We start from the raw sequence: 12,656 nt of genomic DNA, 5'->3' as shown, positions 1-12,656 counted from the left end.
CATAGATCTATTTCCCCAGCCTCCTAGGTTTTAAAGAGTAACACTTCTACAACTCAGTCCTGGAGTGTAAGGCTGCTGCTAAAATGTGCCAGAGAGCTAGAGCCACCACCCAAAGCTAAGAGACCAGGGTTGCTATGTCCAAGGGGAAGAACAAGGCCTGCTATCGGCAATGTGGGGAGATTACCACTCAGACGGAGTGGAGGAATGGAGCCACCGAAAGCTAACTAAGCAGCTACCTTCCTGAAGGTGTGCACAGCATAACTGAAGCCCAGGGTTTAAGTGCCTCCACTCAGAATCCAGAGAGCACGACCAATGTCCACAGTTTGGTGGACAGGGTCATTTTTCAGATGGTCTAAGAATATAGAGGATTATTTTCAAGACTCGAGAGCTAATAAAATTTGTTATATTGCGTTTTAGACGGACTTGGTACCCATGGTTCCTCCTTTCCTTTCACGTTTTTCCATTTGTAATGGAAATGTCTACCTTGCACCTGTTCTACCACTGTACTTTTGGAGCGGGCAGGCTGTATTCTAGATTTCACAAGTTCCAAGACAAAGAGAAATTTGGACCCATGAAGGAATACACCTAAAAACCTCACCCATCTTGATTTAGAAAATGAAATGTTTACACTTGGAGTTGATTTAAGACTTTGATGATGTGATAGGGTCAATGTATTTTGTATGTGTCCAGGACATGAATTGGGGGTGTAGAGCAAAGGGCAGAATCTTATGAATTGCATTGTGTCCCCTCAAAATATATCTTGTAAATCCTAACCTTTATACTTGTAATCATAACCTCATTGGGGAATGGGTTGTCCTGTTATGTGAATGTGACTGGATTTGTATAGAGTGTGTCTTGATTCAATGTCTTTTCAATATGAAGGAGATTGAAGGGCAAGCAAGAGAAACAGAGATGGAGGAAGAGAGCTGCCCAGCCACCTGAAGACTGTCTAAAAGCAGATGCTCAAAGAGACCACGACTTATCCCAGAGCCTAAAAAGAAAGCCATCCTCTTAAACTGGGGCCTTGACATCGGACTTCTAGCCTCCTAAATAAGAGAAAATAAATTTCTCTTTGTTAACCTTATTCGCTTGTGGTTTTTCTGTTAGAGCAGCACTAGTGAACTAAAGCAGAGTGCCATTTCCCCATAGTATTGTCTTATGGTCCTTTTTGTTCTGTAGTGTCAGTAGCAATGTCTCCATTTCAGTTTCAGCTATTGATTTGTATCTTCTTTTGTCTTCCTCAGTCTAGCTAAAGACTTATTAATTCTATTGGTCTTCCGAAAGAACTAACTCTCAGTTTTGTTGATTCTCTCTCATGTTTTTCTATTTTCTGCTTCATTTATGTCTAATCTCCATTATTTTCTTCCTTTTGGTAGTTTTGTGATCATTTTGTTTTTCTAGTTTTTCAAGGTATAATTTAAGGCTATTGACTTGAGATAGTTCTTCTTCTACAATGCAAGCATGTACATGTATAAATTGCTCAGGAAGACTACCCACACTGTCACTCTCTTGTATCTTTTCTCAGTCATATTCTACTCACACAGAAGTAAACCATTATCTTGATTTTTATGATAAATCTTTATTTAAAAAACAAAACTTTTCCACCATCCACCAATTTCTAGGTATGTAAGTTAGGGCTCTGAGGTTGAAAAATAATTATAGTAATTATGATAAAATTGCAGCTAATAATTACCAAGTATTTGCCTGAGTACATTATTTTATACACTCTTTAGAGCAACTCCCTCAAGTAGGCATTACTATCCCCATTTTACAGATAAGAAGAATCACAAATGTGCCAGAGCCACCAAGTGATCGCCCACACTTTCAGATGGCTAGCTGCTTTAGGCAAGGGCTAGATAAGCAATGAAAAGGTTATGACCTTGGGTTTGTCACTTGACTTCTAGGATCAGAGCCTTTTCCTTACTATCCTAAAATCTCCATCATCAAACCGTGGGGGGAAGGGAGATGGTGGTCGGTGGGTGTAAGATATGAAAATAATAATAATTTATAATTTATCAAGGGGTCACGAGGGGGAGGGAAAAAAAGAGGAGCTGATACCGAGGGTTCAATAGAAAGTAAATGTCTAGAAAAGAATGATGGCAACATATGTACAAATAAGTTTAATACAATTGATGTATGGGTTGTTATAAGAGTTGTAAGAGCCCCCAATAAAATGATCTTTCATAAAAAATAAATAAATAAAATCTCGATCATCACAGAGATTCCCCAAGAGCTCCCTAGGAAGGGGGAGTCCGTAAGCACGTAGGACCCAGAGCCAGAGAAGTTTGCCTTTATGTTTTAATTTTGTCCTTTCACCTGCAGAAAGTGTTCCGCTGCTAAAAAGTAATTGTTTAAATCACTGGATTAAATGATCTGTGATTTCACAGTCTGTATCTCACACGAGTCTTCTTTTGCATTGCATCTCTGAGCCTTATGGATGAATAGGGTCAGCTACAGAATTTGCAAAATTCAGTACAAAATGAAAAGGTCGCGAGGATCTTCGTTGAAATAGCAGGGAAATGTTTTCATTAGCGATACTAAAATATAAAAACCCTTTTCCTTTCTGCTATCGTCTTTCTTTTAACTTGGTATTGTCTTTTTATTTGCTGTTTAACCTCATGCTAAGTAAAGAAAAATCAAAAAGTTAAATTATTAGCATACCCCTGACTATTCACCTTTACATTATGCCAGGTTAGTGTTGAATCCAAATAGAAGAACATTCCACTGACATACAAAATCAACCAATTTATTACACTTTGTATTTTGTTCCAAAGGAAAAGTCCTGCAAAAATGGAAATTGTTATTGTGGACAATATCCAATTGTAGGTTTATAAGCATTTCGTTCTTGCCCAGACAGTGGAAAACTATATAAAACTCAACTGTGTTTATTTCATATCTTGATAAGCATACAGCTTATCAAGTCTCTACCCGACTCACTGATAACTAGTGAAGGATTAAAAGAAAGAGGAACTACAGCTTCCCCGGTTTTCCCAATCCCTCCAAAGTTTAAATTTCAAGAAAAAAAAGTAAGTAATACAGAAAAATCACACATACAAGAAAAGATGCAATCGGGTTCTTTGACTGTTGGTGTTTTCTTAGGTGACCACTGCCTTCTTCTGTGCTCAAGGCCAGCTCTGGTAGTGACTTAGGGCTGTCAGTCATTCATCGATATAACGTGATTCCCTTGTAGTTCCTTTAACTCTCACTAATTTCCCACATTTTGAGCCCATTGGCATTCTATGCTAGTAAGGCACTGTGAATACTGTATACAAATGGAGCATCGGGGAATGGCAACTGACACGTGTGTTTTATATACCTCTGCTTCTCCCATGTATTCTCTGATGTCCCATCAGACTTCATTGACAGAATGCCATTTCAAAGATAAATTGTGAGGAATTCCAACACGAGGCTAGCAGAGCATTAAGCCAAGTGTGGGGCCCCCTATGACCGCACAGTTCCCATGGCCATAAACTTGGTAGGAGTACAACACACCATACTGATAAAGTGACTATGCCCACTTTTAGTAGAGAACATAGTGGACAATGTCCAATTGTCTTGTACTTCTAGGTTGAGCCCCTCCTGAAGTAGGTCCTTGTGATATTGGCTAATAAAATGTTTGTAAATGCTATATGTCTCATCTGAGAAGAAGTCTTTAAGAGTTAGTGCGTAATTATTTCTCTCCCTTTTCTTCATCAGAGTAACCACTAATGCACATGTGGTGATGTTTCTGTCAGCCTGGGCCCAAGAGAGCCTCATTCTGCTGTTGATGATGAGTGGAAATGTAGAAAGAACAGGCAATAAATCTTGGTTGGAAAGATTTTGCTCTTGTCTGAACAATTGCTTGCTGACAGTGAAGATGACTTGAAGCCCTGGTTGTTGACAATCAAAGACCTTTGGTATGATTATACCTTAACAAAAAGAAAACAAAAATCTTCACAATGGAGCAAATAAGCAACAACATAACAGAGAAAAATTGACCTTGTCACGGGTTTCCTGTTACTTGGCTGCACATTCAACACATTTGAAAGCCGCAGGGGAGAAGTCAAACAATGCATTGCACCGAGACAATCTGCTGCCCAAGACTCTTTACAGTTTTAAAGAGAAAGAGATTTTTTGAGGACCAAGGTGGGCCTGACCCAAGTCGTGATATTGTCTATTACCTCATTGTCTCTGGACAATGAATAAGGAAGTCCAGAGAAGAATGAATGATTGTGAATTATGATGTTGACAAGAGTGTTCAATATACTATGGACTATCAGATGTCTTGAAGAAGTATAGGCAATACTCCTGAAAACAGAATCTGGCAAGACTTTGTCTGACATACTTGGAACATGTTGTCAGGATGAACCAGGATGAACCAGTCTCTGAAGAAAGACATCATGCTGGGTAAAGTCGAGGGTCAGGAGATGGATGGGCACAGCAATTGCAGCAATGAGCTCGAGAATAGCAAAGATGGTTAGGATCTTGTTGGACTGGGTAATGGTTTATTCTTTTGTTTGGTCGTACATAGTATGGCTATGACTCAGACCTATTTGATGGCATGTAACAACCAGTAACTAAAACAGTGCTGTAATTGCTTTGTTTCTTGAAATGTTGCATTTATAACTATGTGGTCATTGTTAAATGAACTCTGACTGTTCAATGGACGCTGACTCGTGAATCCCTTATGTACAACGGGATAAAATGCCTCTTGGTCCTACACCATCCCCATGATTAGTTGTCTCTCAGATCATTGTAATCGATAGGATTTTCCTTGGCTTATTTTCATAAATATAGAACCAGGCCTTTTGTCCTAGTCTGTCTTAAGCTAAAAGCTCCCTTGAAACCTGCCCAGGATCACAGAAATAGGCAATTAACCAGGGACAACTGGGTGGTAGCTGACATTGACAAGGAGTTGAGCTTGGGTGTGGAAAGGTAGAACTCGACCAAAGTACCACCACTGCTTCAAATGGTCTTTCGAACTTCGATAACATGTAAATTTAAAACAAGCACACAAAAAGCTGTATTTTTTTTTAAGGTGAGTTTCTTTACCTGAGATAGTAAAAACACATTTGGTAAAAATGTGGTTGTTCATTGTGGTTGTTAGTTGCATAATGAGCCCTGGTCCCACTATGGGTTAAGTATTGAGCAGTTAACTACAGGCCAGCATTTCAACGCCCCCAGATGCCCTGCAGGAAACATATGAGACTGTCTGCTCCCATAAAGGCTCACAGCCTTGGAAACCCCATTGAACATGTTTTTCTGTGCTATAGGTTGCAGTGAGTTAGAATTGATGACAGTGGAATGGATGTGCTCTTGTGTATTGAATCATCAATATTTGTTTCTGTATCTTATTTTTAAGGCAAAACACAAGGGTACAGTTCTAAAGGCCGAGTTCAACTTTTGTTGGTTGTCAAAAAGCACCACTGATTCCAGAGTTCTATAACACACTGGAGTCTGTAATTCATGTTGTTAGCGAGGGTTCTGATGCAGAGAAAGGATAATCACTGCTGGACGTCTTCCCTCCAATAGTAGTAAAGGGCTCAAAAAGAGTCTGTCCCAAAGGAGATAAGAAGAAAAACACGACCTGGAAGACCGTGGTCTGAACAGCCCTACGAGGGTGCTTCCAAAAGTGTGTGGAAAACGACATTAAAAGATAATGGAATTTTCCCATGAACCCTTTGTTGTTTTTTTTAAATTTCCAAACTTTATTTTCATTTGAATTGAAAGAATAGTGGTTTCGCTTTCTTAATTTCTTTTTTTTTTTTAAATTGGGGCTCATACAATTCATCACAATACATAGATCAATTGTGTAAAGCACATCTATACATTTGTTGCCCTCATCATTCCCAAAATTCGCTAGCCTCTAATTTTCCTTTTTTCCCCCCTCCCCTTCCCTTCCTCCTCCCCTCTCCCCCATGCACCCCTAATAATTTATAAATTATTATTGTATCTTATATTACACTGTCTGGCGTCTCCCTTCACCCACCCCTCCGCTGCCCGTCCCCCAGAGAGGAGGCCACACGTAGCTCCCTGTGATCCATTCCCCCCTACTACATCCCCTTTCCCTCCTGGTATCGCCACTGTCACCCCTGGTCCCGAGAGGTTCCTCTGTCCTAGATTCCCTGCGTTCCCAATTCCCGTCTGTACCACTGTGCATCATCTAGTCCAACCAGGTCTGCAAGGCAAAATTGGGGTCCTGGTAGTTGGGGGGAAGAAGCGTTCAAGAACCAGAGGAAAGTTGTGGGCTTCGTTATTGCTATACTGGACCCTAAGTGACTCGTCTCCCCACTACCCCTCTGCAAGGGATGTCCAGTTGTCTAGAGATGGGCATTGGGTCCCCATCACACGGCCCCCTCATTGACGAGGATATGATTCCCCCTCCCCACCTTTGGTGTTTAAAGCCTGGTCCCTTTGGCCCTTCATGATCACACATGTTGGTGTGCTGCTTCCATGTGGGCTTTGTTGCTTCTGGGCTCCCATGAACCCTTTGAAGACTCCTCACTTAGAACTGAAATTCTCCAGAAGTATCACAGTGAAGCTGATTTTACCATTTATATCTCGTTCTTCCTCTTCTCACCTCTGTAAGCAAACAGATTTCATCATCTTATAAAGAGCTATTTATAAGGAGAAAAAATAGGGACAACTTGTTTTAAAAGCATCTCTTCTCATTCCTAAATCTCTCATTAAAATCCACAGGACTGAGCTCCGAAGTATTCTAGATAACTTCCCCATCTCTTCAATGGTCCGTTGCCAGTCTTTGAGCACAAGTGCATGAATTTTGTCGACATTTTCATCCGTTTGTGAAGTTCAGAACGAGGTTTGTCATCAACTAACATTTTACCTTTTTTGAAATGAGCAAACCACTTATACACTTCAGTTTTCCCCACAGCGCTCTCCTTGTAAGCTGTGCTCACTATCACAACAGTTTCTGCAGCATTTTTCTAGAGCAGGAAACAAAATTTCACAGCCACATGCTGTTCTCTTATATCGGTCATCACACAAAAAAAGATTTGAGCGAAACGACTTTTATGAAAAAATTCACGGTGACCAGAGACACTCTTCCAAGGTGACGCCACTGGGTGCACTAACTCAGGTAGAGTTGCTCAATGCTTGCCTTTTGGGACAAATACATACTATGAAAGTTCCGCCCAGAGGAACTTTTTTCCAGTTTTTTGGGGGATACCTAGCGTATATCACCCCCTCTAAATGTACATCTTATAAGCCACTTCAGCAGAGGAAAACTCATCTCAGGCGGGGCTAGTTGTTCATGATGTGGGAAAAGGGAGAAGATCAGGAAATCCAACTCAAGATGTAGGGATGGTGATATGTGTGTCTCAGAGAAGGCAATTATATTTCTGTTGGTAGGAAAACATGAGAACCAACCTCTCATTAGGTAAAAACACACACACACACACACACACACACACACACACACACACACACACACAAACCTTAACGACACTTACATAGAACCCAAGGGACTCGATAGAATATGACTGGTATTAAGGTCCTAATTGGACGCTTTTGACCTACTTTCTATGCAGCCCTCAGTGACCCGGGCCTTGTGCTGGAAACCACTGGGACTTTAGATTCTGTTCTTTCGAGGCACACAGGTCCTTCATAGCCACCGAAGAAGGGCTCAAAGAGGAAACCCCACTGAGTGAACTGGGCTTCACCTCAAACTCACCTGAAGCCCGTGGACTTGCTGCTGAAACTCCCTGGTGCGAGATGACTGCTAGCCCAAGGGCATAGAGCTGGTGGATGTTGGACTTTGGTTTTAATCTCTTGCCTCGAGGGCGCCAATGAATGGTGGCCTAGAACTACCATATACTTACTATTTTAGTGCCCTCTTTGCTTCATTGTGACAGCTATTAATCTGGTAGACTCTGACACTCTGAATTAATATTATTGAAACTTTTGCCCTATCACCAACCCCCACTTAAGAGTTTAATCTGTTTCAGTCAAGAATTCATGTGTTACAGATCATAGCTGGTCTCTATTAATATAATTTCCTTTCTCCCAACAGTGTTTTACATTCTATACCAAAGACTAAATTAATGACACTCTCAATAGAATTACCTTATGCCCCAGGGGGGATGATTGATAATGTTCTCTAGCATAAAGTGGCATTGATGTCTCTAAGATGAACCAGAGACATATATAAACCATGGATATATGACTGGATTTGGGGCTCACAGTTCTCACCCCAATCTCAAGGACAATTGTCTCAGGACAATCTTATGGCATGACCCTGCTTGATGCTCACTCTCATGAAGTGATCACTGAAGACGTGGAGGCGACAGCAAAAGGAAGTGAAGAGACCAGTGTGTGGCTATCCGAAGGAAAGGCATCTGCGGCCTTAAAGACTTGTCATCAAACAAGCTGCCATCTAAGTGAGGAGCCAACAAAGTCCACATGGATGAGCCACACCAGCCTGTGGGATACAAGGATTATAACTAATAAAACCCAAGTCCAAAATAGGAATGGTATCAAAGCTTCAAATGTGAACACCTGGTTTGCAGAAGGCTGTGGAGGACAGTGGAAGCCAAAATCCACTTTCAGGGTCCACACATGGATCCTCTGGTGAATCCTCTCTGACTATAGTTGAGGGATATGAATAGTGTTGTATTCAGACAGAGAGCATTGTAAAGTCTCTTGTGGCAGACGTGGTTCGGCTAAAATGTAATATCATCTGATCCCCTTTGGACCCATTTTAAAGTTGTTTCCATAAAATAAACAAAGTGAAGGGGAAATACACATGGATTAAGCCTCTGATGAATTTGCACTGACCATAGACCAGGGATGTAACTAGGCTTGCTGCAGAATGCAATGGGAACTTCATTATTGCAGATTTAGGTTAAAATTTGACACCTTATCATTTGATGTTGCTTTTGATCCATTGTAAATTTTTTCTAGTTTTTAATAGCTTCTGCTTTCTTTTAGGTTGAGGTTTTTATCTCTTTTACTTTGTTCTTATTGTTAGGGTTTTTAAAAAATCATTTTATTGGGGGGACTTACAGCTCTTATCACAATCCATGCATACATCCATTGTGTCACGCACATTTGTATATATGTTGCCATCATCATTTTCGAAACATTTTCTCTCTACTTGAGCCCTTGGTATCAGCTTTCCCCCCCCCCCACTATTCCTCCCTAATGAACCCTTGATAATTTATCCTTTTTTTTTCATGTCTTACACCGACCACTGTCTCCCTTCACCCACTTTCTGTTGTACATCCCTCTGGTGGGAATCTAAGCATCACAAAATGCTAGGTTATTAGAACAAAGTGTTCTTGCATTGAGGGAGTACTTAGGCCCAATGTCTGTCTGTTACCTTAATACTTAACATATGTACATACATATGTACATAGATCTATTTCCCTATTGTTATATATAAATATATTTGTATAAATATACATGTTGTTAGAGTTTTAAAAAAATGTTTTTCTGTATATGAAATCCAAAATAGGCTAATCAATAGAGTGATTAACTGAATTAATGGTTCCTTACGGGTATGGCAGGAGAAGTTGGGGGAAAATTGGGGAGCTAATAATGGTGAGTACAAGAATGAAGAAAATGTTCTAATATTGACTGTGGTGATAATTGTACAACTTTTCTTGATATGATTAACTATTGTATTGTATGATATATATATCATATGCCAATAAGACTGTTTAAAAAAATATATATATATATATCAATGCACTGAAGTTGTGGACGGACTTTGGGCCTCTGCTCATGCCCTCCCTCAATGCAAGAACACTTTGTTTTAACAGCCTGGCATTTTGTGATGCTCACCCTCCTGGCACAATTGCTGAAGACAAAATGGGTGCACAAGCAAATGTGGTGAAGAAAGCAGATGGTGTCCGGCAATCAAAAGATATAGTGTCTGGGGTCTTAAAGGCTTGAAGTTAAACAAGCAGCCATCTAGCAGAGAAGCAACAAGCCCACAAGGAAGAAGCTCACCAGCCTGTGGGATCATGAGGTGTCACCAGGACAGAGTAAGAGGTATCAGAAGACCACAAACAAACACTGAGAAGGAGGGGGATCGGAGCAGAGACCCAAAGCCCATCTGTACACAATGGGACATCCCCTCACAGAGGGGTCACAAGGAAGGGACGAGTCAACCAGGGTGCAGTATAGCACCATTGAAACACACAATACTCCTCTAGTTCCTTGAGGCTTCCTCACCCTCCATTATCATGACCCTAGTACTGCCTTTCACTGTGGGCTAGACCAGAGCATGTGCGCTCACGACACATGGAATCCAGGAACAGGAATGGGAGTAGTGATACCAGGAGCACAGAGGAAAGGTGGGGAGAGGAGGGGAGGAAGTGGGAACTGATCAAGATGATCGACACATAACTGCACCCCACCCCCACTTTAAAGGTAGCTTTGAGGCGTTCTGGTGACATAGTGAGCTTCATAATTGGGCTACTAACAGCAAGGTAAGCGATTGAACTCCACCTGCTGCTCAGAGAAGAAAAATTATCTGTCACCTCCCATCAAGATCGACAGCCTGGGAAGTCCTAGAGAGCAGTTCTACTCTGTCCTGTTGGGCAGCTGTGAGTCCGAATGGACGCAATGGCAGTTGATTTGGTTTGGTTTAGACTGCGTCTTCAGTTCTCTATGCCTCCACAAGCTGTGACAGGCAACATTAGCTTCAGTTTGCCATGTTGGATAATGGTTCTTGGGGTAAATGTCACTTCAAAAATCTTTGGGCTTCTTCTTTCACGTCTGTATTTGGTTTGGTAGTGCTTTCTTTTCAATGTCTTGTTGAATACCTTTAAGTTTTAAAATATTTTCATTCAACCAGTTAGTCCTTGTCTTTTAGAAAGCTTTAAGGAGCTAGAAATACCCAAACTTACTATTGAAAATAGACCAGTTGGCTAGCTTTTATTATTTCTTTTCTAAAAATAATGCAGCCATTTACGGTTATTAATTTTCCTTTGAATGCCATTTGAGTCATTTCCCATGAGTTTTGTTACAAATTGTCCTCCATTTGTAAATATCTAGATGAATTGTGATCTCAGATTTTATTTCCTCTTTGGCTCAGGAGACAGAGTGTGCAGTAGAGCTTAAATTCTAAAGGACTTGTTTTGTGGAAGGTTTCAGTCCACAGCAAGAACCTTCACTCCATTTTGAGTCTCAATTCAATTTGAGACTCCATTTGAGTTCTTTCTCACCATTAACCCAATATTGTAGCTATGACAACATCTAGGCGACCTAGGGAGGGGCAGTTTGGCTCTTAGGAAGAGTATGTTTGAAGTAGATTACAACTCTCAGGGAATACAGTGGATGGCATTTTGTCCCCCAGGCCTGCACAGAGATCTGGGGAATTTACCTGGGTGTGTTTTTAATTACTTACTGAAAATAGTTGCATGTTATAGAGTTCAAGTAAAATGTTGGGGTGCTGGTGACCATGATTCAGGGCCTTGTGGTCATGAATCATACTCTGACCACAACATAGCCAGGTAGTCAAAACCCTAAAACCAATCCTATAAACCTTTTAAATATAAAATTTTGTACATATCTTAGTGGTTCTTTCCCCTATGTCTATAGACTCACTTCTGACAGAAATTAATTAACCTGCCACCAATCATGATACTATGATTATTTCCTTGATTTTCAGCATTGATGACTGTCTCTGTACTGTGTATGTGATGACGGTTTCCTCCTCTAGGACAATATGTCTTAGTTTTGATTTTGTACAGTTTACGGTTTAATAAAATATTCTCTGTAGAATATATTTGAATTTGGGATCTTTTTGCCCCTGGTACAATTGAAAAGCATTCTTCAGCTTTAAAGTGTTTAAGAGAGTTTTTGGTTGTTGTTTTTTAACTTTTTATTGTGAATTGAGTTTTCTACTCAATAATATATACAGATCTTGTTTCATGTCATTGATTGCAATTCCGAAAATGTATAATACTGCTGGTCTCACATCCCCCTTATGTTTCTAATTTCCATTTTTCCTTCTTTCCTAACCTTCTTAAAATTTGTTCTTAGGTAAATGCTGCCCTTTTGATCTCAAATAGTTGATTAATTCTTTTTTTTTATTGTTTTATTAGGGGCTCATACAACTCTTATTACAATCCATACATACATCAATTGTGTAGGGCACATTTGTACATTCATTACTCTCATCATTCTCAAATAGTTGATTATTCTAAGGAGTGCATACCTCTCTAGTATTATTGTTCCACTTATAGAACAATAATTTTGTTGGGCTGAAAAATTGCATCCCAGGAGTGAATTCATTTCCAGACCTGCAAAGTGGCTAAGAGCCATCGCCTCGGATGTTCCCAATCCTTCATCTGACCAATAAACTTAGTCTCCTTTGTGACTTTGAGTTTTGGTCCACATTTTGCTCAAAATCTATCCAGGACCATTTAATGTGATCCCTTTGGTAGTGGTAACCAGACACCATTTGGTTCTTCTGGCATCAGAATTGTGGAGGTTGGTGTTCAAATGGCCCATTAGTCCATTGAACCAATTGTTTTCAGGTGTCTTCAACGTTCGTCATGTTTCTATGCTCAGATAGGGATAAACCAATCACTGTTGCCCCTTAACTGGCCATCCATGAGCTTGTCGGACCCCATCTGCCACTTTGCGTCTGTTGTTGCTGTCATTGGGTGCCATCAAGTTGGTCCCAAGTGGCAACGGCCCTATGCACA

Source organism: Echinops telfairi, unplaced genomic scaffold (genome assembly GCF_000313985.2).
Source record: "Echinops telfairi isolate 266 unplaced genomic scaffold, ASM31398v2 ScPeMD7_7475;HRSCAF=8513, whole genome shotgun sequence".
Classification (NCBI taxonomy): Eukaryota; Metazoa; Chordata; class Mammalia; order Afrosoricida; family Tenrecidae; genus Echinops; species Echinops telfairi.
Note: the sequence above shows the minus strand (reverse complement) of the source record.